Raw genomic sequence first — 24,022 nt, 5'->3', positions numbered from 1 at the left:
ATTAGCGCGCTCATTTTTGAAAAATGAGCGCGTTAATGACTTTCAAAGACGTAGCGGCTTGTGATTGGTCACGGCCACGCGACCAATCACAAGCCGCGACGTCACCGCAAGCTATTAACGCGCTCATTTTTAAAAATGAGCGCGTTAATGGCTTTCAAAGACGTAGCGGCTTGTGATTGGTCGCGTGGCCGCGACCAATCACATGCCGCGACGTCACCGCAACCTATTAACGCGCTCATTTTTAAAAATGAGCGCGTTAATGACTTTCAAAGACGTAGCGGCTTGTGATTGGTCGCGTGGCCGCGACCAATCACAAGCCGCTACGTCTTTGAAAGCCATTAACACGCTCATTTTTAAAAATGAGCGCGTTAATAGCTTGCGGTGACGTCGCGGCTTGTGATTGGTCGCGTGGCGGTCACATGGGCGGCCCGCGACCAATCAGAAGCCGGGACGTGATTCTCAGGTCCTAAAAGCGCTGATTTTGAACAAAGAAGCCTGCCGGTTACCCGCGCTGAGTTCAGGGGCCGCCGGAGAGGTAAATATATCAATATTTTTTATTTTAATTCTTTATTTTACACATCCCTATGGATCCCAGGGCCTGAAGGAGAGTTTCCTCTCCTTCATACCCTGGGAACCATGAGAATACCTTCCGATACTTGATGTCCCATTGACTTGTATTGGTATCGGATATCGGTATCGGCGATATCCGATATTTTTCGGGTATCGGCCGATACTATCCGATACAGATACTTTCAAGTATCGGACGGTATCGCTCAACACTAGTCAGAACTGAATATCGACGGCCTTGTTGATGTTGGTAGTCAACAACTGCCCTCTTCTGCTCACAAATCCTTTCCAACATTTGCAGCGTAGAGTTCCAGCGCGTGGGGACATCACACACCAGCCGGTGAACTGGAAGCTGAAAACGCTGCTGAAGCACGGCAAGGGTGGCTGAAGCTGTAGATGACCTTCTAAAATGGGCAGACAGACATAGTACTTTCACTAGCAGATTCAGCAGCTCCAGGTAGCTTTTCAGAAAACGTTGAACCACGAGGTTAAGCACATGGACCAAGCAAGTTATGTGTGTGTGCTCACCTTGCCTCAGAGCCGCCATCAGGTTACGGTCATTGTCACACATGACCATGCCTGGCTGTAGGTTCTGCGGTATCTTCCAAACATCTGACTGCTCTTTCAGCGCTGTCCACAACTCTTCTGCATTGTGCAGTTTGTCACCTATGCAGATTAGCTTCAGCAAAGCCTGTTGAGGCAGTGTTGTAGTGATTCCAGCTTCTGACTGATTTGTTGATTTCAGAGATGGAGGATGAAGAGGAGGAGAAGGAGGAGGAGGTGCAGGAGCTGCAGACTGTGGGGGCAACCCTGATTGATGTAGGGCAAGCAATCCTCGGCATGGGGAGGATGTGTTCCATCCCAAGATCCGACTGGGTCCCAGCTTCCACTATGTTAACCCAGTGTGCCCTCAGTGAGATGTATCATCCCTGCCCACAAGCACTTGTCCATGTGTCCGTGGTTAGGTGGACTTTCCCTGTAACAGCATTGCTGAGGGCACGGGTAATGTTGTGGGACACATGCTGGTGTAATGGCAGTATGGCACTCCGGGAGAAATAGTGGGGACTGGGGACCGAGTGCCTTGGGATGGCTGCCGGCATTAAGTTGCGGAAAGCTTCCGTCTCAATGAGCCTATAAGGCAGCATTTCTAGTGCCAGCAGAAGAGAAATATTAGAATTTAGGACTGTGGCCTGTGGGGCGTTGGCTGGGTATTTCCGCTTGCATTCCAAAGACTGGGTTATAGACATCTGAAGGCTGTGCTGGGACAAGGACGTGGACAGGCTTGATGATGGTGCTGCTTGACTGTGGGCCACAACAGGTGCAGGGCTAGAGGCATCTTCACATGCATGGTGTACTAGGAAAAAAATGCAACCAGGTATATAGTAAAGAAGCAGCAGCAGCAGACAGTTATGTAGCTTTGGGAGGGATGCACTGGGAACAATGGACGCACATACAGTGCCTGCAGGCCTTGCACTGATGTGGATATGCTGTGCCCTGCCTACCCAGCATTGCAATATCGGGACCTATGAATTAGCCCTAAAAGGACTGTTGGTTTCTCAGTAGTTGTGGATTTAAGAGTTGCACACCTACACTAACTCTAAAAACCACGATTCTGACCCTATCTCGGCATCAGCTCTCCCTACTCTCTCTGAATCCGGCACAGAATGCGGTGAGCAGGGCAGTGCCAGGTCTCTTTTACTCGGGACGATGCTGTACAAGTATCTGGTATCGGCCGATATTTGCGGTATCGGAATTCCGATACCGAATTCCGATACTTCCCGCGTATCGGATACCGGAATCGGAAGTTCCCAGAATTCAAACTGAACGCAGCAGCCAATGAGGAATGATTGGAAGTGTGGGCACATCCTGTTTAGCATGGTGGGCATGTAAGTACTGGCAAGGCTGTGATTGGCTGCTGAAATGATGTCACTCTGCACTATAAAAAACGCTGCCGCCATTTTGCGCTCACTCTGCTGTGATTTCAGTTAGGGACAGGACGCTGTGTTCTAACTGAGGGCCAGTTGAGATAGCTAATTGCTTTATTTTCCTTTCCAAAAGCTAATTTAGCAAAACGCTGTGTGTTCTTCACTGTTCACCGTGCTCTTGCCTTGCAGCGCTGTTTTAACAGCGTTCTGCAAGGTCTCTGTGTGTGTGTGTGTGCAGCTCACTCTGTAGTCTGTGTGCAGCCATATACCCGGTTGTATTCAGCTCAGGGGGGGGTTCACACTGCCTCACACAGTTGTCCTCTTTTGCTCATAGTGCAGCCTGCTGCACATTTTTTCTCAAATTTCCTATTAGTGTTTTTCCACCCGTCTCCAGCTAAATTGTGGAAAAACACTACATAGGCTAACCTAGAGGGTTTTTTTTGGGCCTTGCAGTGCCGTTTACGGCTGTCTGCACGGTCTCTGTGTGAGCGCAGCTCGCCCTGTAGTCTGTGTGCAGCCATAGCCAGTTGGATTCAGCTCAGGGTGCGTTACTGCCTCATACCTTGAAAAAAAATTTACTTTTTTTCAAATAGTGCAGCCTGTTTAAACTTAAAAAAAAAATTTTACTATTAGTGTTTTTCCACCCGTCTCCAGCTAAATTGTGGAAAAACACTACATAGGCTAACCTAGAGGGGTTTTTTTGGGCCTTGCAGCGCCGTTTACGGCTGTCTGCACGGTCTCTGTGTGAGCGCAGCTCGCCCTGTAGTCTGTGTGCAGCCATAGCCGGTTGGATTCAGCTCAGGGTGCGTTACTGCCTCATACCTTGAAAAAAAATTTCATTTTTTTCAAATAGTGCAGCCAGTTTAAAAATTTTTTAAAAAATTCCCTATTAGTGTCTTTCCACCCGTCTCCAGCTAAATAGTGGAAAAACACTAAATAGGATAACCTAGAGGAGGTTTTTTGGGCCTTGCAGCGCCGTTTACGGCTGTCTGCACGGTCTCCGTGTGATTTAAACTAGCTCTGTAGCCCGATCTGCAAAAAAAAAAAAGTAAAGTTCACCAAACACAACTTAACACTTGTGTAGGCCACATTTGAAAAATAATAAAGTTTTGTCCACACTTTACAACATTAGTGTTTCTTACACCTGTTAGGAGGAGCATTTCAGGAATAAGCACACTAAGGCCTTAGTACTTTTCTGCTTATCTTTATCTGTCAACCAAGATGAAGAGGGCAGGGAGTAAGGCACGTGGGCGTGGGCGCGGAGCAGGGAGAGGAGCAGGGAGAGGACGTGGTGATTCTGTGCCTGCTGCGGGCGCCGGTGACTCGTCGTCACTCAGTTTCAGCAGGGAACAGTCCTTCATGCGCAGCTTTGTCGGAGAGCGCCGTGCACCGCTGCTGCGTGAAGACCAAATTTAAGCCGTTGTCGGGTGGATGGCAGCTAACGCCTCGGCGTCGACTTCAGTTAGTGCCACATCCTCTCAGGCACAGACCACTGGAGAGCAGCCATCTGTCTCTTCACCACCTGCCAAATTGGCCAGGCAGTCAGAGAGCCCAGGACAGGAGCCGTCTCTACTTCTGTTCTCTGAATCTCTTGGCTTGGAAACAGGGGGCCAGCCAAGCAGCATTGGAGAAATGGAAGAAGAGGCAGTGTGCAGTGATGCCCAACAGCTTTGTCTCTCTGACTCTGAAGAGGCGGGTGGGCCAGTGCCTCCGGTGACCACAGCGCAGTACGCATCTGATGATGAAACTCAGGTGCCGCTTTCTGGTGCGTACTGTGCTGCCGAGACTACCCAGGAGGAGCAGTTGGTGGCAGAGGGTAGTGGAGATGATGAGGTCGCTGACCCATCGTGGCGTGAGGAACAGGAAGGTGGTGGGAGCAGCTCTGAGGAAGAGATTCCCCTTACGGGCCAAAGAGGGAGAGGGAGGGGGAAGACTGCGGAGCCTGTAGCCTCCACTTTGGCACCCGTTAGGAGCCTGTCTCTTTCCAAAGCCAAAAAGGGCGCTCCCAAGACTTGCAGTGCCTGGTCCTTTTTTGACACAGTTGCAGATGACATTTGTTTTGTCAAATGCAAGCTGTGTCATCAGAAAGTAAAAAGAGGGAAAAATGTCAGCAACCTCAATACCACAAATATGTGGAAACATGTGCGGACCAGGCACGCGGTGGAGTTACAGAAACAGACTGAAGATGTAGGCCAACCAACAGCGGCAGCTACCACCTCTTCAGCTCGTGTTGCCTCTTCCTCCAGCTCACGCACAGCTGGTTTGGCTTCCTCCCAGGATCGCCATGGAAGAACCTCTGGCACTGTTGTCCAGAGACCTAGTGTAATTCCACCCACAGCACCACCTTCCCAGTCATCCTCACACTCCCAGTCTACTCTACAGCCATCGGTAGTACAGGCATGGGAGAAAAGGCGGGCATTCTCGGCCAACCACCCCCGAGCACAGGCTCTGAATGCAGGCATTGCCAAACTGTTGTCCCTGGAAATGCTCTCGTTCAGGCTGGTGGAGACTGACAGCTTCCGTGACTTGATGGCATTGGCAGTCCCACAGTACAAGGTGCCCAGCCGCTTTTACTTCAGCAGGCAAGCTGTCCCTGCCCTGCACAGGCATGTTGAGGGAAACATAAAACATGCGCTACTGAACGCCGTCAGTAGCAAGGTCCACCTCACCACCGATGCGTGGACCAGTCAGCATGGACAGGGGCGATACGTTTCCCTCACTGCCCATTGGGTTAATGTTGTTGAGCCAGGTACAGATCGTGCGAGTGGCGCAGGACGTGTCCTGCCCACTCCAAGGATTGCAGGAATCCAGTCTGTACGCATTGACTCCTCCTCTTACACAAGTTCCTCAGAATCAACTCTGCAGGAGCCGTCACAGTCCACCTCCACATGGACCCGTGAACGTTTACCTATGACCGACATGAGCACAGCCGTGGCCAAACGTCAGCAGGCCGTCTTGAAACTTGTTTCATTGGGGAATCGAAGCCACACAGCGCAGGAGCTCTGGAATGCCATCAAGCAGGAGAGCGATGTGTGGTTACTGCCAGCGAATCTCCAGCCAGGCATGGTAGTGTGTGACAGTGGCCGAAATCTGGTGGCAGCTTTGGCCCTTGGCAACCTCACTCACATCCCATGTCTGGCACATGTGCTCAATTTGGTTGTGCAGAGTTTTCTGAGGGACTATCCGGATCTTGATGCCCTGCTGCACAAGGTCCGCCTAGAGTGTGCTCACTTGCGGCGTTCCAGCTTGGCCAGATCCCGCATTGCTGCTCTGCAGCGCCGATTCCGCCTTCCGGAACACCGCATCATATGTGACCTACCTACCCAGTGGAATTCCACGTTACATATATTGGAGCGGTTGTGTGAGCAGCAGCAAGTAGTTATGGAGTACCAGCTGCATCAGGCGCAAAGAAGTCGCAGTCAGCGCCGATCAGACTTCACAACCACAGAGTGGGCCACTATGAAGGACGTCTGCCAGGTTTTGCGTCCTTTTGATTATTCCACGCGGATGGCAAGTGCAGATGATGCACTAGTCAGCATGACTGTCCCCCTTATCTGCCTGCTTCAGCAAACTTTGCAAGGGTTAAGGGATGATGTTGTGGAAGAGGTGGAGGATGAGGAGTCACCTTTTCCATCAGCTTCTGGAGAGTCAGCGCCACGTGGTTCCTCAAAAAGGGGTATGCAGGGGCCAATTTGTGAGGAGGATGAGGAGGAGTCAATGGAGGAGGAAGAGCTCCGTCCAGAGGAGGGAGCGACACAATTTTCCAGTGGTCAGTGTGTACAGCGAGGGTGGGGTGATGACGAGCGGGCAGAGATCATGTCTCAAGCAGGGGACAGCGTTTCTGGGCCAGTTGGCAGTCTGCAGCACATGGTGGATTTCATGCTGCAGTGCCTGAGAAACGACCGCCGCATCGACCACATTCTCAACATGCCTGATTATTGGGTGTTCACCCTCCTCGATCCTCGCTACCGGGACAACGTCCAAAACCTCATCCCAGCGTTGACCCGGGAGCGTAAATTGCGGGAGTACCACGACACACTGGTGAATTCCATCATCTTCTCCTGTCCAACTGAGAGGAGTGCTGCTAGTGCTTTACAAAGCAGCTCAGTGCGTCGAGGCAGTAGGGGAGGCTCTGCCCAAAGAGGGAGCAGAAGCAGTGCCTCTGCCCAAGGCAAGCCCAGTATGGCACAACTCTGGCACACTTTTGTGTGCCCGCCCCAAATGTCTACACCATCACCGGCGGCTCCAGTCAGCAGGAGGCAACGGTTCCGTCAGATGGTGACAGACTACATGGCTTGCCCTCTTACTGTACTCCCAGACGGCTCTTCCCCGTTCAAGTTTTGGGTCTCTAAGCTGGATACATGGCCAGAGCTAAGCCAGTATGCATTGGAGGTGCTGGCTTGCCCTGTGGCTAGTGTCTTATCGGAACGTGTCTTTAGTGCCGCAGGTGGTGTACTAACAGACCGTCGCATGCGACTGTCCTCCGATAACGTTGACCGGCTTACTTTCCTGAAAATGAACCAGGCCTGGATCTCGCAGGAATTTGCCACTCCTCTGCCTGATTAAGTAATTGGGTGTCATCCAGGTCTCCTGCTGTGTTCATCTTTCTACCACCTGAACTGCTATTCCTGGGCTCCAACACCGCCAGTTGCGGCTCAGAAGTGCAGGCTGCACAGTAAAAACATACGACCCAGTGTTATTGGGTTTCAGTAACGTCAGCTGATCCCCAGCTGTGTAGCCGGCAATGTGTCCTGCGACCGCCACGCTGGCACAACAACCTAAATGTAAGTGAACCTGTCCCCCACCCCCCCCGTCGTTTGTTACTGAAAGAGCCATCTTGTGCAGCAGTAATGCTGCACAAGGAAAAGGTAGCTCTTTTGGTTTAGCTCCTTGCACACGCAGAACTTAACACTAATAAAATGTGTTCACTGATACCGTTATACCGTCCCGGAGCTGGGACTTTCCTTCGTAATGTGACGCAGCACAGCCGTCATTCCTACCCCCTTGGTGCCATGCGCTGCCTCCTCAGCGTTGTTTTAAGCTGTCACGGAGCCTGCGCTGTTCTGTTATCCCTTGGGCATGCCCTATTTGCGCTGCCTGTCTTCTGACATAATTTGGTGTCAGGCTGGCTGCGCCTGTGCGGCCGCGCTGCCCGAGATCCCGCCTCGCAGTGTCTTCTGATTGAGTCACACTGCGGGCCTGGGATCCATGGGCATGCGCAGTGCATATCTTCCCCTCGGGCTCTCGCTCATTTCCCTCCGCTTTCTTTAGACTGTGCGCCGTCAGCTGATCCCTAATAGCATGCCACGGCCGTGACACCGCACAGTCTGAAGAAGAGGGAAGGAGGGGAGTGAGAGTCGAGTATATGCACTGTGCATGCCCATGGATCCAAGGCCCGCAGTGGGATTACGTTAGACGAGACTGCGAGGTGGGATCTGGAGCAGCGTGGACGCACAGGTACTGACAGCCTGACACCAAATTATGTCAGAAGACAGGCAGCGCTAATTGGGCATGGCCAAGGGCTAACAGAACAGCGCAGGCTCCGTGACAGCTTAAAACAACGCTGAGGAGGCAGCGCACAGCACCAAGGGGATAGGAATGACAGCTGTGCTGTGTCCCATTACGAAGGAAATTCGCACCTCCGGGACGGTTGAACGGTATAAGGGGACACATTTTTAGTGTTTACTTCAGTGTTTGCAAGGAGCATAATTAAAAGAGCAACCTTTTCCTTTTGCATCCTTAGTGCTGCACAAGATGGCTCTTTCAGCTACAAACGTCTCGGGGGGGGTTAAAGGTTCCCTTTCAACTTGCTCCAATCAGGCTTCGGCCTACACTCTGTTCCTCTGCTCCTCCTGCTGACCCTGGGCTCTAACACCGCCAGTTGGTGCCTGGAAGTGCTGTGTGCACAGTTAACAGTCGCTCCTCTGTTATTGGGGTTCAGTAACGTCAGCTGATCCCCAGCTGTGTGTGCGGCAATACCTCCAATCTGCTCCTCCTGCTGTCCCTGGGCTCTAACACCGCCAGTTGATGCCTGGAAGTGCTGTGTGCACAGTTAACAGTCGCTCCTCTGTTATTGGGGTTCAGTAACGTCAGCTGATCCCCCAGCTGTGTGTGCGGCAATACCTCCAATCTGCTCCTCCTGCTGTCCCTGGGCTCTAACACCGCCAGTTGGTGCCTTGAAGTGCTGTGTGCACAGTTAACAGTCGCTCCTCTGTTATTGGGGTTCAGTAACGTCAGCTGATCCCCAGCTGTGTGTGCGGCAATACCTCCAATCTGCTCCTCCTGCTGTCCCTGGGCTCTAACACCGCCAGTTGGTGCCTGGAAGTGCTGTCTGCACAGTCAGCAGTCGCTCCTCTGTTATTGGGGTTCAGTAACGTCAGCTGATCCCCAGCTGTGTATCCGGTAACGTGTCATGCGACCGCCACGCTGGCACAACTAAAATGTAAGGGGACCTGTCCCCCCCCCCTAGGCGTTTGTTACTGAAAGAGCCACCATGTGCAGCAATAATACTGCACAAGGGAAAGGTCGCTCTTGAAATTATGCTCCTTGCAAACGCTGAACTACACACTCATGTAATGTGTCCCCTCACACCGTCCAACCGTCCCGTAGGTGGGACTTTCCTTTGTAATGTGACGCAGCACAGCCGTCATTGCTACCCCCTTGCCACCGTGCGCTGGCTCCTTAGCGTTGTTTGATTCTGTCATGGACCCTGCGCTGTTATGTTATCCCTTGGCCATGCACAGTTTGCGCTGCCCATCCTCTGACATCATTTGTTGTCGTCCTCGCTGCGCCTGTGCGTCCACGCTGCCCGAAATCCCACGTCGCAGTGTCGTCTAATGTGATCCCACAGTGGGCCTGGTATCCATGGCCATGCGCAGTGCATATACTAGCCTCTCACTCCCCTTCTTCACGCTTCTTCAGACTAGGCGGCGTCAGCTGATCCCTAATAGCATGCCACGGCCGTGACGCCGCACAGTCTGAAGAAGCAGGAAGGAGGTGAGTGAGAGGCGATGATATGCACTGCGCATGCCCATGGATCCCTGGCCCGCAGTGGGACTACATTAGATGACACTGCAAGGTTGGATCTCGGGCAGCTTGGACGCACAGGCACTGCCAGCCTGACACCTACATGATGTCAGAAGACGGGCACCGCTAACTGTGCATGGCCAAGGGATAACATTACAGCGCGGGCTCCGTGACAGAACCAAACAACGTTGAGGAGGTGGCGCACGGCACCAAGGGGGTTGGAATGACGGCTTTGCTGTGTCACATTACAAAGGAAAGTCCCACTTCCGGGACGGTTTGACAGTGTGAGGGGACACATTATATGAGTGTGTACTTCAGCGTTTGCAAGGAGCATAATTTTCAGAGCCACCATTTTCCATGTGCAGTATTACTGCTGTACAAGATGGCTCTTTCAGCAACAAATGCCTGGGGGGGAGGGTTAAAGGTTCCCTTTCAACTTGCTCCACTGCAGGCTTCGGCCTACACTCTGCTCCTCTTTGATTCCCTGGGTTTCAACACTGTCAGTTGCCACCTGGAAGTGTTGTCTACACAGAAAAAACACTAGCTGATGTGTCAATGGGGTTCAGCACCGCCAGCTGTTCCCCTGCTGTGCAGTCGGCAACGTGTCCAGCACAAGCCACGCTGGCACAACAGAACAAAAGCTGCCACCAGTGCAGGCTTCGGCCTACACTCTGCTCCTCTCCTCCTCCTGCTGACCCTGGGCTTAAACACCGCTAGTTTTTGCCCGGAAGTGCTAGCTGCACAGAGAAAAACACCAGCCAATGTGTTAGTGGGGTTCAGCAACGCCAGCTGTTCCCCTGCTGTGTAGCCGGCAACGTGACCTGCAAACGCCACGCAGGCACATGAACTGAAATTAAAGGGAACCTGGCCCCACCCCCCCAGGTGTTTCTATGTATAACAGCCACCTAGTACAGCAGTACTGCTGCATTTGTACAAGGTGGCTGATTTTTTATCCTTGCCCACGTAGAATTAACCACGTAAAATATGTGTCTCATTACAGACCATTACAATGTCCCTGAGGTGTGACTTTCCTTTTTAATGACACGCACCACCCCCCTTGGTAGCGCTGCCCGTCTTCTGACATCATTGGTTGGCTGCCTGTGCCTGTGCGTCCGCCCTGCCCGACACAACGCCCCTCGTTGTCTCATATATTTTGACTGCGAGGGTGTGATTGATGGGCACGAGCAGTGCATATGTTCGCCTGTCTTCACTCCCCTCCTTCCGCCTTCTTCAGACTGTGTGGCCTCATGGCCGTGGCAGGCAATAAGGGATCAGCTGAGGCCGCCCAGTCTGAAGCAGGTGTAAGGACATGTGTGAACGGCGAACATATTTACTGCACAAGGCCACGAATCCCAGCACCGCAGTGTGACTTTATGGAAAGGCACTGTGGGTCTGGGATTTATGGCCATCGTTAACCGCAGCGGCCAACATGAAATGAGGTCATAAGACGGCCTGCACTAACAGGGTATTGCCAAGGGATAACACAAGAGCGCACTCTCCTGTACTGCAAATAACAACAGTAAGGAGTCTGCGCCCAGCACCTAGGTGTAAATTTTGACACCTGTGCTGCGTCTTCTTCAAAAGAAAAGTCACGCCTCCACTACTGTTTGACAGTATAATGGGCTAAATAGTGTACGTGTTTTATTCAGCGTGTGCAAGGAGCAAAATGAAGAGAGCAACCTTTTACTTGTGCAGCATTAATGCTGCACAAGGTGTGGCTCTTGTACCTTGCAACACCTGAGGGGGGTTAAAGGTTACCTTTGAAATTGGTTCAACTAGGCTTCGGCCTACACTTTGATCCTCTCCTCCTCCTGCTGACCCTGGGCTCTAACACCACTAGTTTTTGCCCTGAAGTGCTAGCTGCACAGAGAAAAACACCAGCCAATGTGTTAGTGGGGTTCAGCACCGCCAGCTGTTCCCCTGCTGTGTAGCCGGCATCGTGTCCAGCACAAGCCACGCTGGCACAACCAACCAAAAGCTGCCACCAGTGGAGGCTTCGGCCTACACTCTGCACATCTCCTCCTCCTGCTGACCCTGGGCTCTAACACCGCTAGTTTTTGCCCGGAATTGCTAGCTGCACAGAGAAAATCACCAGCCAATGTGTTAGTGGGGTTCAGCACCGCCAGCTGTTCCCCTGCTGTGTAGCTTGCAACGTGACCTGCAAACGCCACGCAGGCACATGAACTGAAATTGAAGGGAGCTTGCCCCCCACCCCCAGGTGTTTCTATGTATAATAGCCACCTTGTACAGCAGTACTGCTGCATTTGTACAAGGTGGCTGACTTTTTCTCCTTGCCCACGTGGAACTCAACACGTACAAAATGTGTCTCATTGAGACCATTCAACTGTCCCTGAGGTGTGACTTTCCTTTCTAATGATACGCAGCACCACCCTTGGTAGCGCTGCCCGTCTTCTGACATCATTGGTTGGCTGCCTGTGCCTGTGCGTCCGCCCTGCCCAACACAACGCCCCTCGTTGTCTCATATATTTTGGCTGCGAGGGTGTTATTGATGGGCATGTGCAGTGCATATGTTCGCCTGTCTTAACTCATCTCCTTCCGCCTTCTTCAGACTGTGCGGCCTCATGGCCGTGGCATGCGATAAGGGATCAGATGAGGCCGCCCAGTCTGAAGCAGGTGTAAGGACATGTGTGAGCGGCAAACATATTAACTGCACAAGGGCACGAATCCCAGCCACGCAGTGTGATTTTTTCCAAAAACACTGTGGGTCTGGGATTCATGTCCACCGCTAACCGCATCGGCCAACATGAAATGAGGTCAGAAGACAGGAAGCGCTCACAGCGCATGGCCAAGGGATAACAAGAGCGCAGACTCCTGTACAGCAAATAACAACGCTCAGGAAGCTGCGCCCATGCACCAAGGTGTTATTTTCGACACCTGGGCTGCTTTTCTTTAAAAAGACAAGTCACGCCTCCACTACTGTTTTACAGTAGAATGGGCTAAATAGTGTACGTGTTTTATTCAGCGTGTGCAAGGAGAATAATTAAGAGAGCAACCTTTTACTTGTGCAGCATTAATGCTGCACGAGGTGTGGCTCTTGTACCTTGCAACACCTGAGGGGGGTTAAAGGTTACCTTTGAAATTGGTTCAACTAGGCTTCGGCCTACACTCTGCTCCTCTCCTCCTGCTGACCCTGGGCTCTAACACTGCCAGTTTTTGCCCGGACGTGCTAGCTGCACAGAGAAAAACACCAGCCAATGTGTTAGTGGGGTTCAGCACCGCCAGCTGTTCCCCAGCTGTGTAGCCGGCAACGTGACCTGCAAACGCCACGCAGGCACAGCAGAACAAAAGCTGCCACCAGTGCAGGCTTCGGCCTACACTCTGCTCCTCTCCTCCTCCTGCTGACCCTGGGCTCATAACACCGCCAGTTTTAGCCCGGACGTGCTAGCTGCACAGAGAAAAACACCAGCCAATGTGTTAGTGGGGTTCAGCACCGCCAGCTGTTCCCCAGCTGTGTAGCCGGCAACGTGACCTGCAAACGCCACGCAGGCACAGCAGAACAAAAGCTGCCACCAGTGCAGGCTTCGGCCTACACTCTGCTCCTCTCCTCCTCCTGCTGACCCTGGGCTCATAACACCGCCAGTTTTAGCCTGGAAGTGCTAGCTGCACAGAGAAAAACACCAGCCAATGTGTCAGTGGGGTTCAGCACCGCCAGCTGTTCCCCAGCTGTGTAGCCGGCAACGTGACCTGCAAACGCCATGCAGGCACATGAACTGAAATTGAAGGGAGCCTGCCCCCCACCCCCAGGTGTTTCTATGTATAACAGCCACCTTGTTCAGCAGTACTGCTGCATTTGTACAAGGTGGCTGACTTTTTCTCCTTGCCCACGTGGAACTCAACACGTACAAAATGTGTCTCATTGAGACCATTCCACTGTCCCTGAGGTGTGACTTTCCTTTCTAATGATACGCAGCACCCCCCTTGGTAGCGCTTCCCGTCTTTTGACATCATGGTTAGCTGGCTGCGCCTGTGCATCCGCCCTGCGTGAAACAACGCCCCTCGTTGTCTTATTTATTTTGTCAGCGAGGGTGTGGTTTATGGGCACGAGCAGTGCATATGTTCACCTGTCGTCACTCATCTCCTTCCGCCTTCTTCAGACTGTGCGGCCTCATGGCCGCGGCATGCGAAAAGGGATCAGCAGAGGCCGCCCAGTCTGAAGCAGGTGTAAGGACGTGTGTGAGCGTCGAAAATATTTACTGCTCAAGGCCACGAATCCCAGCACCGCTGTGTGACTTTATAAAAAGGCACTGTGGGTCTGGGATTTATGGTCATCGTTAACAGCAGCGGCCAACATGAAATGAGGTCATAAGACGGGCAGCGCTAACAGGGCATTGCCAAGGGATAACACAAGAGCACAGACTCCTGTACAGCAAAAAACAACGCTCAGGAAGCTGCGCCAAGCACAAAGGCGTTATTTGGGACACCTATGCTGCGTCTCCTTAAAAATACAAGTCACGCCTCAACTACAGTTTGACTGTAGAATGGGCTAAATTGTGTACGTGTTGCATTCAGCGTGTGCAAGTAGAAAAATTAATAGAGCAACCTTTTACTTGTGCAGCATTAATGCTGCACAAGGTGTGGCTCTTGTACTTTGTAACACCTGAGGGGGGGATAAGGTTAACTTTGAAATTGGTTCAACTAGGCTTCGGCCTACACTCTGCTCCTCTCCTCCTCCTGCTGCCCCTGGGCTATAACACCGCTAGTTTTTGCCCGGAAGTGCTAGCTGCACAGAGAAAAACACCAGCCAATGTGTTAGTGGGGTTCAGCACCGCCTGCTGTTCCCCCACTGTGTAGCCGGCAAAGTGTCCTGCAAACGCAACGCAGACACAAAGCTGACTCCAGTGCAGGCTTCGGCCTACACTCTGCTCCCCCTGCTTACCCTTTGCTCCAACACCGCTAGTTGGGGCTGTAGGAAGACAATCTTTGATAGGCAACGCATCCGGGTTCCAGCACCGCCATCTGGTTCTCGGCAGTGTTTTTGTCACAGGTACTCCCTGTCGCGGCCTAGCTGTTCTCTCCTCTCCTGTGGGCCTTGGGGTCCACCACCTGGTTCCAGCACCGTCAGCTGGTTCCGGGCCGAGCCTTTGGCTTAGGTGCCTCCTCCTGGGTATCCGAGTTCCGCCAACGTCAGGCGGTCCTTGGTACTGCTTTTAAGCGCAGGCACCTACAGCTTACTAACCGGGTTCCAGCACCGTCAGCTGGTCCTCGGTCGTGCCATTGGCTCTTGCACACTGGGGCAACGCATCTGGGTTCCAGCACCGCCAGCTGGTTCTTGGCAGTGTTTTTGTCACAGGTACTCCCTCGTGCCAAACCTGGTTTCAGCACCGTCAGCTGTTTCCGGGTAGTGTCAAGCTCACTGAGACGCCTATGCTTGCCCCGTCGTGGTGCGGTCGGGTTAGCCAACTCCAGGGTGCCTCCAGTTTAGGAGCTTCCTATGTGGGCTGCGTGAACTGGTAGTCAAGGCTGGTTCTGTAGTGCCAGTAGGCCCTGCTCCCCCTGTAGGACTGTTGGGGTTCGGTAACTGCGGCTGCCTCGCGGCCTAGCTGTTCTCTCCTCTCCTGTGGGCCTTGGGGTCCACCACCTGGTTCCAGCACCGTCAGCTGGTTCCGGGCCGAGCCTTTGGCTTAGGTGCCTCCTCCTGGGTATCCGAGTTCCGCCAACGTCAGGCGGTCCTTGGTAGTGCTTTTAAGCGCGGGCACCTACAGCTTATTAACCGGGTTCCAGCACCGTCAGCTGGTCCTCGGTCGTGCCATTGGCTCTTGCACACTGGGGCAACGCATCTGGGTTCCAGCACCGCCAGCTGGTTCTCGGCAGTGTTTTTGTCACAGGTACTCCCTCGTGCCAAACCTGGTTTCAGCACCTTCAGCTGTTTCCGGGTAGTGTCAAGCTCACTGAGACGCCTATGCTTGCCCCGTCGTGGTGCGGTCGGGTTAGCCAACTCCAGGGTGCCTCCAGTTTAGGAGCTTCCTATGTGGGCTGCGTGAACTGGTAGTCAAGGCTGGTTCTGTAGTGCCAGTAGGCCCTGCTCCCCCTGTAGGACTGTTGGGGTTCGGTAACTGCGGCTGCCTCGCGGCCTAGCTGTTCTCTCCTCTCCTGTGGGCCTTGGGGTCCACCACCTGGTTCCAGCACCGTCAGCTGGTTCCGGGCCGAGCCTTTGGCTTAGGTGCCTCCTCCTGGGTATCCGAGTTCCGCCAACGTCAGGCGGTCCTTGGTACTGCTTTTAAGCGCGGGCACCTACAGCTTAGTAACCGGGTTCCAGCACCGTCAGCTGGTCCTCGGTCGTGCCATTGGCTCTTGCACACTGGGGCAACGCATCTGGGTTCCAGCACCGCCAGCTGGTTCTCGGCAGTGTTTTTGTCACAGGTACTCCCTCGTGCCAAACCTGGTTTCAGCACCGTCAGCTGTTTCCGGGTAGTGTCAAGCTCACTGAGACGCCTATGCTTGCCCCGTCGTGGTGCGGTCGGGTTAGCCAACTCCAGGGTGCCTCCAATTTAGGAGCTTCCTATGTGGGCTGCGTGAACTGGTAGTCAAGGCTGGTTCTGTAGTGCCAGTAGGCCCTGCTCCCCCTGTAGGACTGTTGGGGTTCGGTAACTGCGGCTGCCTCGCGGCCTAGCTGTTCTCTCCTCTCCTGTGGGCCTTGGGGTCCACCACCTGGTTCCAGCACCGTCAGCTGGTTCCGGGCCGAGCCTTTGGCTTAGGTGCCTCCTCCTGGGTATCCGAGTTCCGCCAACGTCAGGCGGTCCTTGGTAGTGCTTTTAAGCGCGGGCACCTACAGCTTACTAACCGGGTTCCAGCACCGTCAGCTGGTCCTCGGTCGTGCCATTGGCTCTTGCACACTGGGGCAACGCATCTGGGTTCCAGCACCGCCAGCTGGTTCTCGGCAGTGTTTTTGTCACAGGTACTCCCTCGTGCCAAACCTGGTTTCAGCACCGTCAGCTGTTTCCGGGTAGTGTCAAGCTCACTGAGACGCCTATGCTTGCCCCGTCGTGGTGCGATCGGGTTAGCCAACTCCAGGGTGCCTCCAGTTTAGGAGCTTCCTATGTGGGCTGCGTGAACTGGTAGTCAAGGCTGGTTCTGTAGTGCCAGTAGGCCCTGCTCCCCCTGTAGGACTGTTGGGGTTCGGTAACTGCGGCTGCCTCGCGGCCTAGCTGTTCTCTCCTCTCCTGTGGGCCTTGGGGTCCACCACCTGGTTCCAGCACCGTCAGCTGGTTCCGGGCCGAGCCTTTGGCTTAGGTGCCTCCTCCTGGGTATCCGAGTTCCGCCAAGGTCAGGCGGTCCTTAGTACTGCTTTTAAGCGCGGGCACCTACAGCTTAGTAACCGGGTTCCAGCACCATCAGCTGGTCCTCGGTCGTGCCATTGGCTCTTGCACACTGGGGCAACGCATCTGGGTTCCAGCACCGCCAGCTGGTTCTCGGCAGTGTTTTTGTCACAGGTACTCCCTCGTGCCAAACCTGGTTTCAGCACCGTCAGCTGTTTCCGGGTAGTGTCAAGCTCACTGAGACGCCTATGCTTGCCCTGTCGTGGTGCGGTCGGGTTAGCCAACTCCAGGGTGCCTCCAGTTTAGGAGCTTCCTATGTGGGCTGCGTGAACTGGTAGTCAAGGCTGGTTCTGTAGTGCCAGTAGGCCCTGCTCCCCCTGTAGGACTGTTGGGGTTCGGTAACTGCGGCTGCCTCGCGGCCTAGCTGTTCTCTCCTCTCCTGTGGGCCTTGGGGTCCACCACCTGGTTCCAGCACCGTCAGCTGGTTCCGGGCCGAGCCTTTGGCTTAGGTGCCTCCTCCTGGGTATCCGAGTTCCGCCAACGTCAGGCGGTCCTTGGTAGTGCTTTTAAGCGCGAGCACCTACAGCTTACTAACCGGGTTCCAGCACCGTCAGCTGGTCCTCGGTCGTGCCATTGGCTCTTGCACACTGGGGCAACACATCTGGGTTCCAGCACCGCCAGCTGGTTCTCGGCAGTGTTTTTGTCACAGGTACTCCCTCGTGCCAAACCTGGTTCCAGCACCGTCAGCTGTTTCCGGGTAGTGTCAAGCTCACTGAGACGCCTATGCTTGCCCCGTCGTGGTGCGGTCGGGTTAGCCAACTCCAGGGTGCCTCCAGTTTAGGAGCTTCCTATGTGGGCTGCGTGAACTGGTAGTCAAGGCTGGTTCTGTAGTGCCAGTAGGCCCAGCTCCCCCTGTAGGACTGTTCGGTAACTGCGGCTGCCTCGCGGCCTAGCTGTTCTCTCCTCTCCTGTGGGCCTTCGGGTCCACCACCTGGTTCCAGCACCGTCAGCTGGTTCTCGGCAGTGTCTTTTGCTCTTGTACCTTCTGCTCCCCATCCTGGTTCCAGTACCGTCAGCTGGTTCCGGGCAGAGCCTTTGGCTTAGGTGCCTCCTTCTGGGTATCCAAGTTCCACCAACGTCAGGTGGTCCTTGGTAGTGCTTTCAGGCACGGGTACCTCCTGCTTAGTAACCGGGCTCCAGTAACGTCAGCTGGTCCTCGGTAGTTCCATTGGCTCTTGGACCTTCGGCTATCCATCCGGGTTCCAGTACCGTCAGCTGGTTCTCGGCAGTGTCTTTTGCTCTTGTACCTTCTGCTCCCCATCCTGGTTCCAGTACCGTCAGCTGGTTCTGGGCAGAGCCTTTGGCTTAGGTGCCTCCTTCTGGTATCCGAGTTCCGCCAACCTCAGGCGGTCCTTGGTAGTGCTTTTTAGCACGGGTACCTCCTGCTTAGTAACCGGGTTCCAGTAACGTCAGCTGGTCCTCGGTAGTTCCATAGGCTCTTGAACCTTCGGGTAGCCATCCGAGTTCCAGTTCCATCATCAGGTTCTTGGCATTTTCTCAGCCTTCTTGTACCTTCTGCTACATTTCCAAGTTGAAGACCCTAAAGTCGACGACCCGGAAGACCACCCCGATGACGACGACGACAACCCGGAAGACCACCCCGATGACGACGACGGCGGAGACGACGACGGCGGAGACGACGACGGCGGAGATGACGACACTGGAGACGACGACATGGAAGACCGAGAAGCAGAAGAACAAGAGGCTGCAGAACAAAGAGCAGAAGAACATTAAGCATAACACTTAATATCAGAGCAAAAGATATTATCTCAATTATATGCAGAAGAAGACTAAGCAGTGTATGGGGGTGAGTCCGTTCCTCCTCGTGGTGCCCCTGGATAAAGCCTGATGCTGCAGGCCAAACTGAACGCGGACAAATGTAACTTTTGTGACTGGCAGGACGGAAGGTGTAATCTTCCAACTTTTATAGATAACAACAACGGGAATGCCTGTCACAAATGAGAATATGATGAAGAAGTAGAATAGGAAGAATAATACAGTTGAATAAAATGAATATGTAGAATAGGAAGAATAATAATAGTTGAATAAAATGAATATGAAGAATGTAATAAAAAAAAAAAAAAAAAAAGGTAAAGGATGAAGAAGAAGATGAATAAGGTGAAGAAGAAGTTGATGTCAAAGATGCTGATGATGATGAAGATGAAAGTGTGGGAAAAGTAAAAAAAAAAAAAGAAGGGGAAGGTCGTGGAATAGTGAAACATCAATATCTGACAAAATAAAAAAAATATTTACATAGTCAATATCTTTGTCACTCCGAACGTCTTTAAAAAAAAAAAAAAAAAACATGCTATTCTATTTGATTGTGCTAAACCTCTATGACTTTAATGTCTCCGCCACCTCCCCAAATACATCCTGCATTATTCTTAGTTGTTTTCCTTCATGTAGAATGAACCTACAAGGAAAGAAAGGGTTTATTTTAATTCCGATATTTTGGTCCCATTGACTTGCATTGGGATCGGGTATCGGTATCGGCGATATCCGATATTTTTTGAATATCGGCCGATCCAAACCGATACCGATACTTTCCGATATCGGAAGGTATCGCTCAACACTACTCATCACTAATTATAAAATGTCCAACTCTGGGTCAATTGATAAGGCAACTGCGTGTGTTACTATCCTTATATTTTTTTACCAATAATATTCTACGAAACTGATGTTTGTGCCACCTTAGTGTGCATGAAAAAAAAACTGTTTGAGCTGTTGCATGAGGCAATAGGGTTCTCTACAGAGAAGGCTTACACTGCTCACTCACCCACCTCGTCCTAATTGAAAAATTGTAGTTACATGAATTATCTATGAAATCTCACTTAAATTTTTTCTCCACTTTTTGTGTTTGATACAATCTTGCCCTTTTTGAAACTAACACTAATCATTTGTTATGGTTGACACATTACAAGTTATCTGTATCTGCTTTTTTTTATTAAAGGAGTTGTCCAACTTTGGAAAAAAAAAAGATTTTTTCTTAAATGCATGCAATCAGGCTAAAAAGCATTAAAAATGTATGGTCTTTGATTCCTTGCACATTGAACTTTGATGTAGTCTGTGGAATGAGCTTCCAAAAAGACAGATAAATGAGTTGCATACTCACTGTCAGACCTTAATGGAAAGCTGACCAATTCTTAGTTAACTCATTCTGCAGGCAAAAAAGAGTGCAACACAGGGGCTATAGAAGGTAAAGGGTGCGAAATGAAACCCAATTGCAAAAATAAGTCTTGGGCTACATGCACACGTTGAGTATTTGGTCAGTTTAGTACCTCAGTTTGTAAGCCAAATCAGGAGTGAAACAATCGGAGAAAAAGTATAATAGTAACACGTCTCCACTTCTACATTTTTCACTCACTCCTGGTATTGGCTTACAAATACAGAGGTAAAAAACTCGCCAATTATTCAATATGTGCAAATGGTCTTAAACTCTTACATGAATTTGAGTAAAATACAAATGTTTCCAAAGGTGGACAACCCTTTTAAGCAATCAATGATTTGCTTGCTGGTCTTCAAGGTTGCTATTTCTACAGTATTTCCTAATACATTTTCTAGGTTCACAGAAAATGTAAATCTTTGTTATATGTTGTGACAAAACAGATTAGTAATAAAGAATGCTGCTGAAAAGCCTTACTCCTACAGTGCATTGTGCCAACATTCCTAAAGTCCAATGTGATATGAGGTGACATCTTACAGCAAAATAATAGAACAGAGTGTCAGAACTTGTAAAGAAATTTGGATATCTACAATTGCACCAGTGATAACAAAGAGCACACTGGTCCTTTATTACCAGTTGCTTTTCCAGTTTTAGAATGCGGTTGTGATTTTTAAATGATGTTAAACACATAACTAAACACATAACTTAATGAATAGCTTTCTCTGTTGTCATCTATATCAATCCAGGTGCAGTAGTTTATAGTTTATGGTTTTTACTGAGCATCAAAAAACGTGAGAAAAGGTAAGGGATATTTCACTAAGTACCTTTGTAGTTTGTCAACATTTTAAAAATAAAGTAGACTTTTAACCATAATAGTCTGTAATCTAAGCGTGAAATAGAGAATATGGACCTAATACCACTTAGGCTACGTTCACATTAGCGTTCCGCTAATGTGCGTCGCTGTTGCGTCGGCGCGCCCCTATGTTTAACATGGGGGACGCGTGCGTTTTTTTGGTTGCGTTTTCCGACACGTGCGTCGTTTCCGACACTAGCGTCGGACGCAAGAAAATGCAACAAGTTGCATTTTTCGTGCGTCCGATTTTCGTCAAAAAACGACGGACGCGTCGCAAAACGCAGCGTTTTTACGTGCGTTTGCGCGCGTTTTTTGTGCGTCGTGCGTTGCGTCGCCGTTGCGTCGCCGACGCACCGGCGCGCAACGCTAATGTGAACGTAGCCTAAGAAATTCAACAGAATCTATCCTAAGGATCAACCCTCCTCAGCTGTCTATGTGGTCATGCAGGTCATAGAAAGTTGAATAAAATTATACATTGATATCTGTGATACAATGTCTTATTCCAGTGAAAGCCACATTTTTGTTATTATAGGTGGATAAGGTCCAAATATAAGAGTGCGGCTGATTTGCGACGTTTAGTGGGTCCACATCTCTGTGTTGGTGACTTGGTGTGGTTGTCCTATAGGAACATTAAAGGGACACTGTCACCTGAATTTGGAGGGAACAATCTTCAGCCATGGAGGCGGGGTTTTTGGGTGTTTGATTCACCCTTTCCTTACCCGCTGGCTGCATGCTGGCTACAATATTGGATTGAAGTGAATTCTCTGTCCTCCATAGTACACCCCTGCGCAAGGCAAGATTGGAGATGGTGAAGTTCAAGCTCTTAGCTTTGGCATATGTAGGAGGAAACAATCTTTTACATGACCACTCCATGTGAACAGAAAGCTGAGTTCCAACTGAGTGGATCAGTAGAGAAACAAAAATAACTGCTCTGCTACTGAGCTGTGTCACTTGCACACAGAAACAAAACAGCTGATCTGCACTGTGCTGTGTCAATCACACACAGAAACGAAAGAGAAGCTCAGCAACAGAGCTGTGTCACTCGCACACAGAAATGAAAGAGAAGCTCTGCAACTGAGCTGTGTCACTCGCACACAGAAATGGAACAGATGCTCTGAGCTTAATACCCTGACTAGGGTTGTGCTTGCTCTGGAACTCTGCTGCTCATGCAGGAACCAGATGCTAAGCCAATGGCTAATTGCCCCTACTGACGCTAGCTGCCTGCCCACGTGTACAGTCCCAAAGCTTAGACAGACTCACAACACTTGCAGACAGAGTGGTAGAGACTCTACTCACATAGCCATACATAAAATGATACTAGCGCACTGGTGTGAACCTCTGAGAGCCTTTTAAACATTAGGCTCCACCCCAAATGCTCACGCCTAGCCGGCCGTGACATCGCCCACATGCCAATCCCGAGCTGCCACATCATGGACAAGCTCAGTAAGGTGATTTCTGGACTTAGGCTTCAGAGCACAAGACTGCACCTGTGCAACACTGGTTACTATAGGTTTGGCTGGAGAGCCAGCAGTAATCAAGAACATACCAGGAGCCTGAGCAAGATGCTGGGAACGACGTCTATGCTGAGCTGCAATCTGAGTGACTGAACCTGAATAGGAGACCGCAGAGGCAAATAAGGCTTGGGATCTATCCCATACTGCAGGAGAATCCTGACGTCTGTGGGTTGGGGAGGTATATGGATCTGAAGGAGAGGATAGAAAAGTGTTTAAATTATTGCACAAAAATATCCCATACAAAGACAAATAGGTAGATCAGGATACAGAAGCGAGATATATAATGTTAAAATTAGAATGTAATGTAAAGGAAACTAGTATAATTCATGTATATGCACTCAATTCGGACCAAAAACCTGTTTTTGAGCAACTATGTACAAAGTTATTCCAAAACACAATAAAGAAAATGGTAATTGGAGAAAATGTTAACAATATTCATTTTATAGAAGAGTAGAAATGAGCGAACCTTTCAAGGTTTGGTTCAGTTTGAATAGGAGAACGTCCCAATATTCGCCACACAGGTTCCCAGGTTATTAATATTTTGACAGGTCAAGCTAAAGCAGACAGCTGGTGGCTTGTTTTCGTGGGGTTGATGTCAACTTTTTTGTTGTCCGGTGACATCAAGCCCACAGCTTAGTAATGGAGACGCGTCTATAAGACACCTATCCATTACTAATCCCATAGTTATATTGTAAGTAAACACCAAACCAGAATAAAATCCTTTATTTGAAACAAAAATAATACACTTTTCTTTTTTATTAAAAACTAGCTGAAGAGCCCGGCGTTGCCTGGGCATAGTAAATATCAGTGGTTAGTTGTAGCACCTCACATCTCTTCTTTTCCCATCATGCCTCTTATTTTCTCCCTTACACCTCTCATTTTCTCCCTTACACCTCTTATTTTCCCCCTCACACCTCTCATTTCCCTCTAACACTTGTCATTTCGACCTCACATCTGTCATTTTCCGATCACTTCACTATTTTCCTCACTCCTCTCATTTTGCACTCACACCTTTTCATTTTCACCTCACACCCCTCATTTTCACCTCAGTATATATATGTTTGTCATCTCCCTTATATATAGTATACACCTATGTCATCTCCTGTATATAGTATATACCTGTATGTCATCTCCCCTGTAAATAGTATATACCTGCTGTGTGTCATCTCCTCCTGTATATATATATATATATATACCTCTATGTCATCTCTTCTGTATATACTATATACCTGTATGTCATCTCCTCCTATATATAGTATATACCTGTATGTCATCTCCTGTATATAGTATATACCTGTATGTCATCTCCACTGTATATAGTATATCTCCTATAAAGGGATTGGCTACACATATGGCACTTCCCAAATTCAAATACACCTTATAAATAAACGGAAGCTGATGCCAAACTTTAAATATTTAAATGAGAATATCTTTATTCAATACATCGATAAAACCATATCAAAGTGGAGATACATATGCATACAAGATAGTGCTGCCATATACAGGTAACTAGTAACAGGACCATATAAGCAATTTCCAAGTAAACGTAGTTGTTAATTCATACTGACATAGAGGCACATATAAAGAGCCCTTACAGAGACAATATAAAGATTCAAGTGAGGTCTATTATGCTATAG

The sequence above is a fragment of the Ranitomeya imitator genome, chromosome 1, assembly GCF_032444005.1.
Source record: "Ranitomeya imitator isolate aRanImi1 chromosome 1, aRanImi1.pri, whole genome shotgun sequence".
Lineage (NCBI taxonomy): Eukaryota > Metazoa > Chordata > Amphibia > Anura > Dendrobatidae > Ranitomeya > Ranitomeya imitator.
This window is presented reverse-complemented; position numbering follows the sequence as displayed.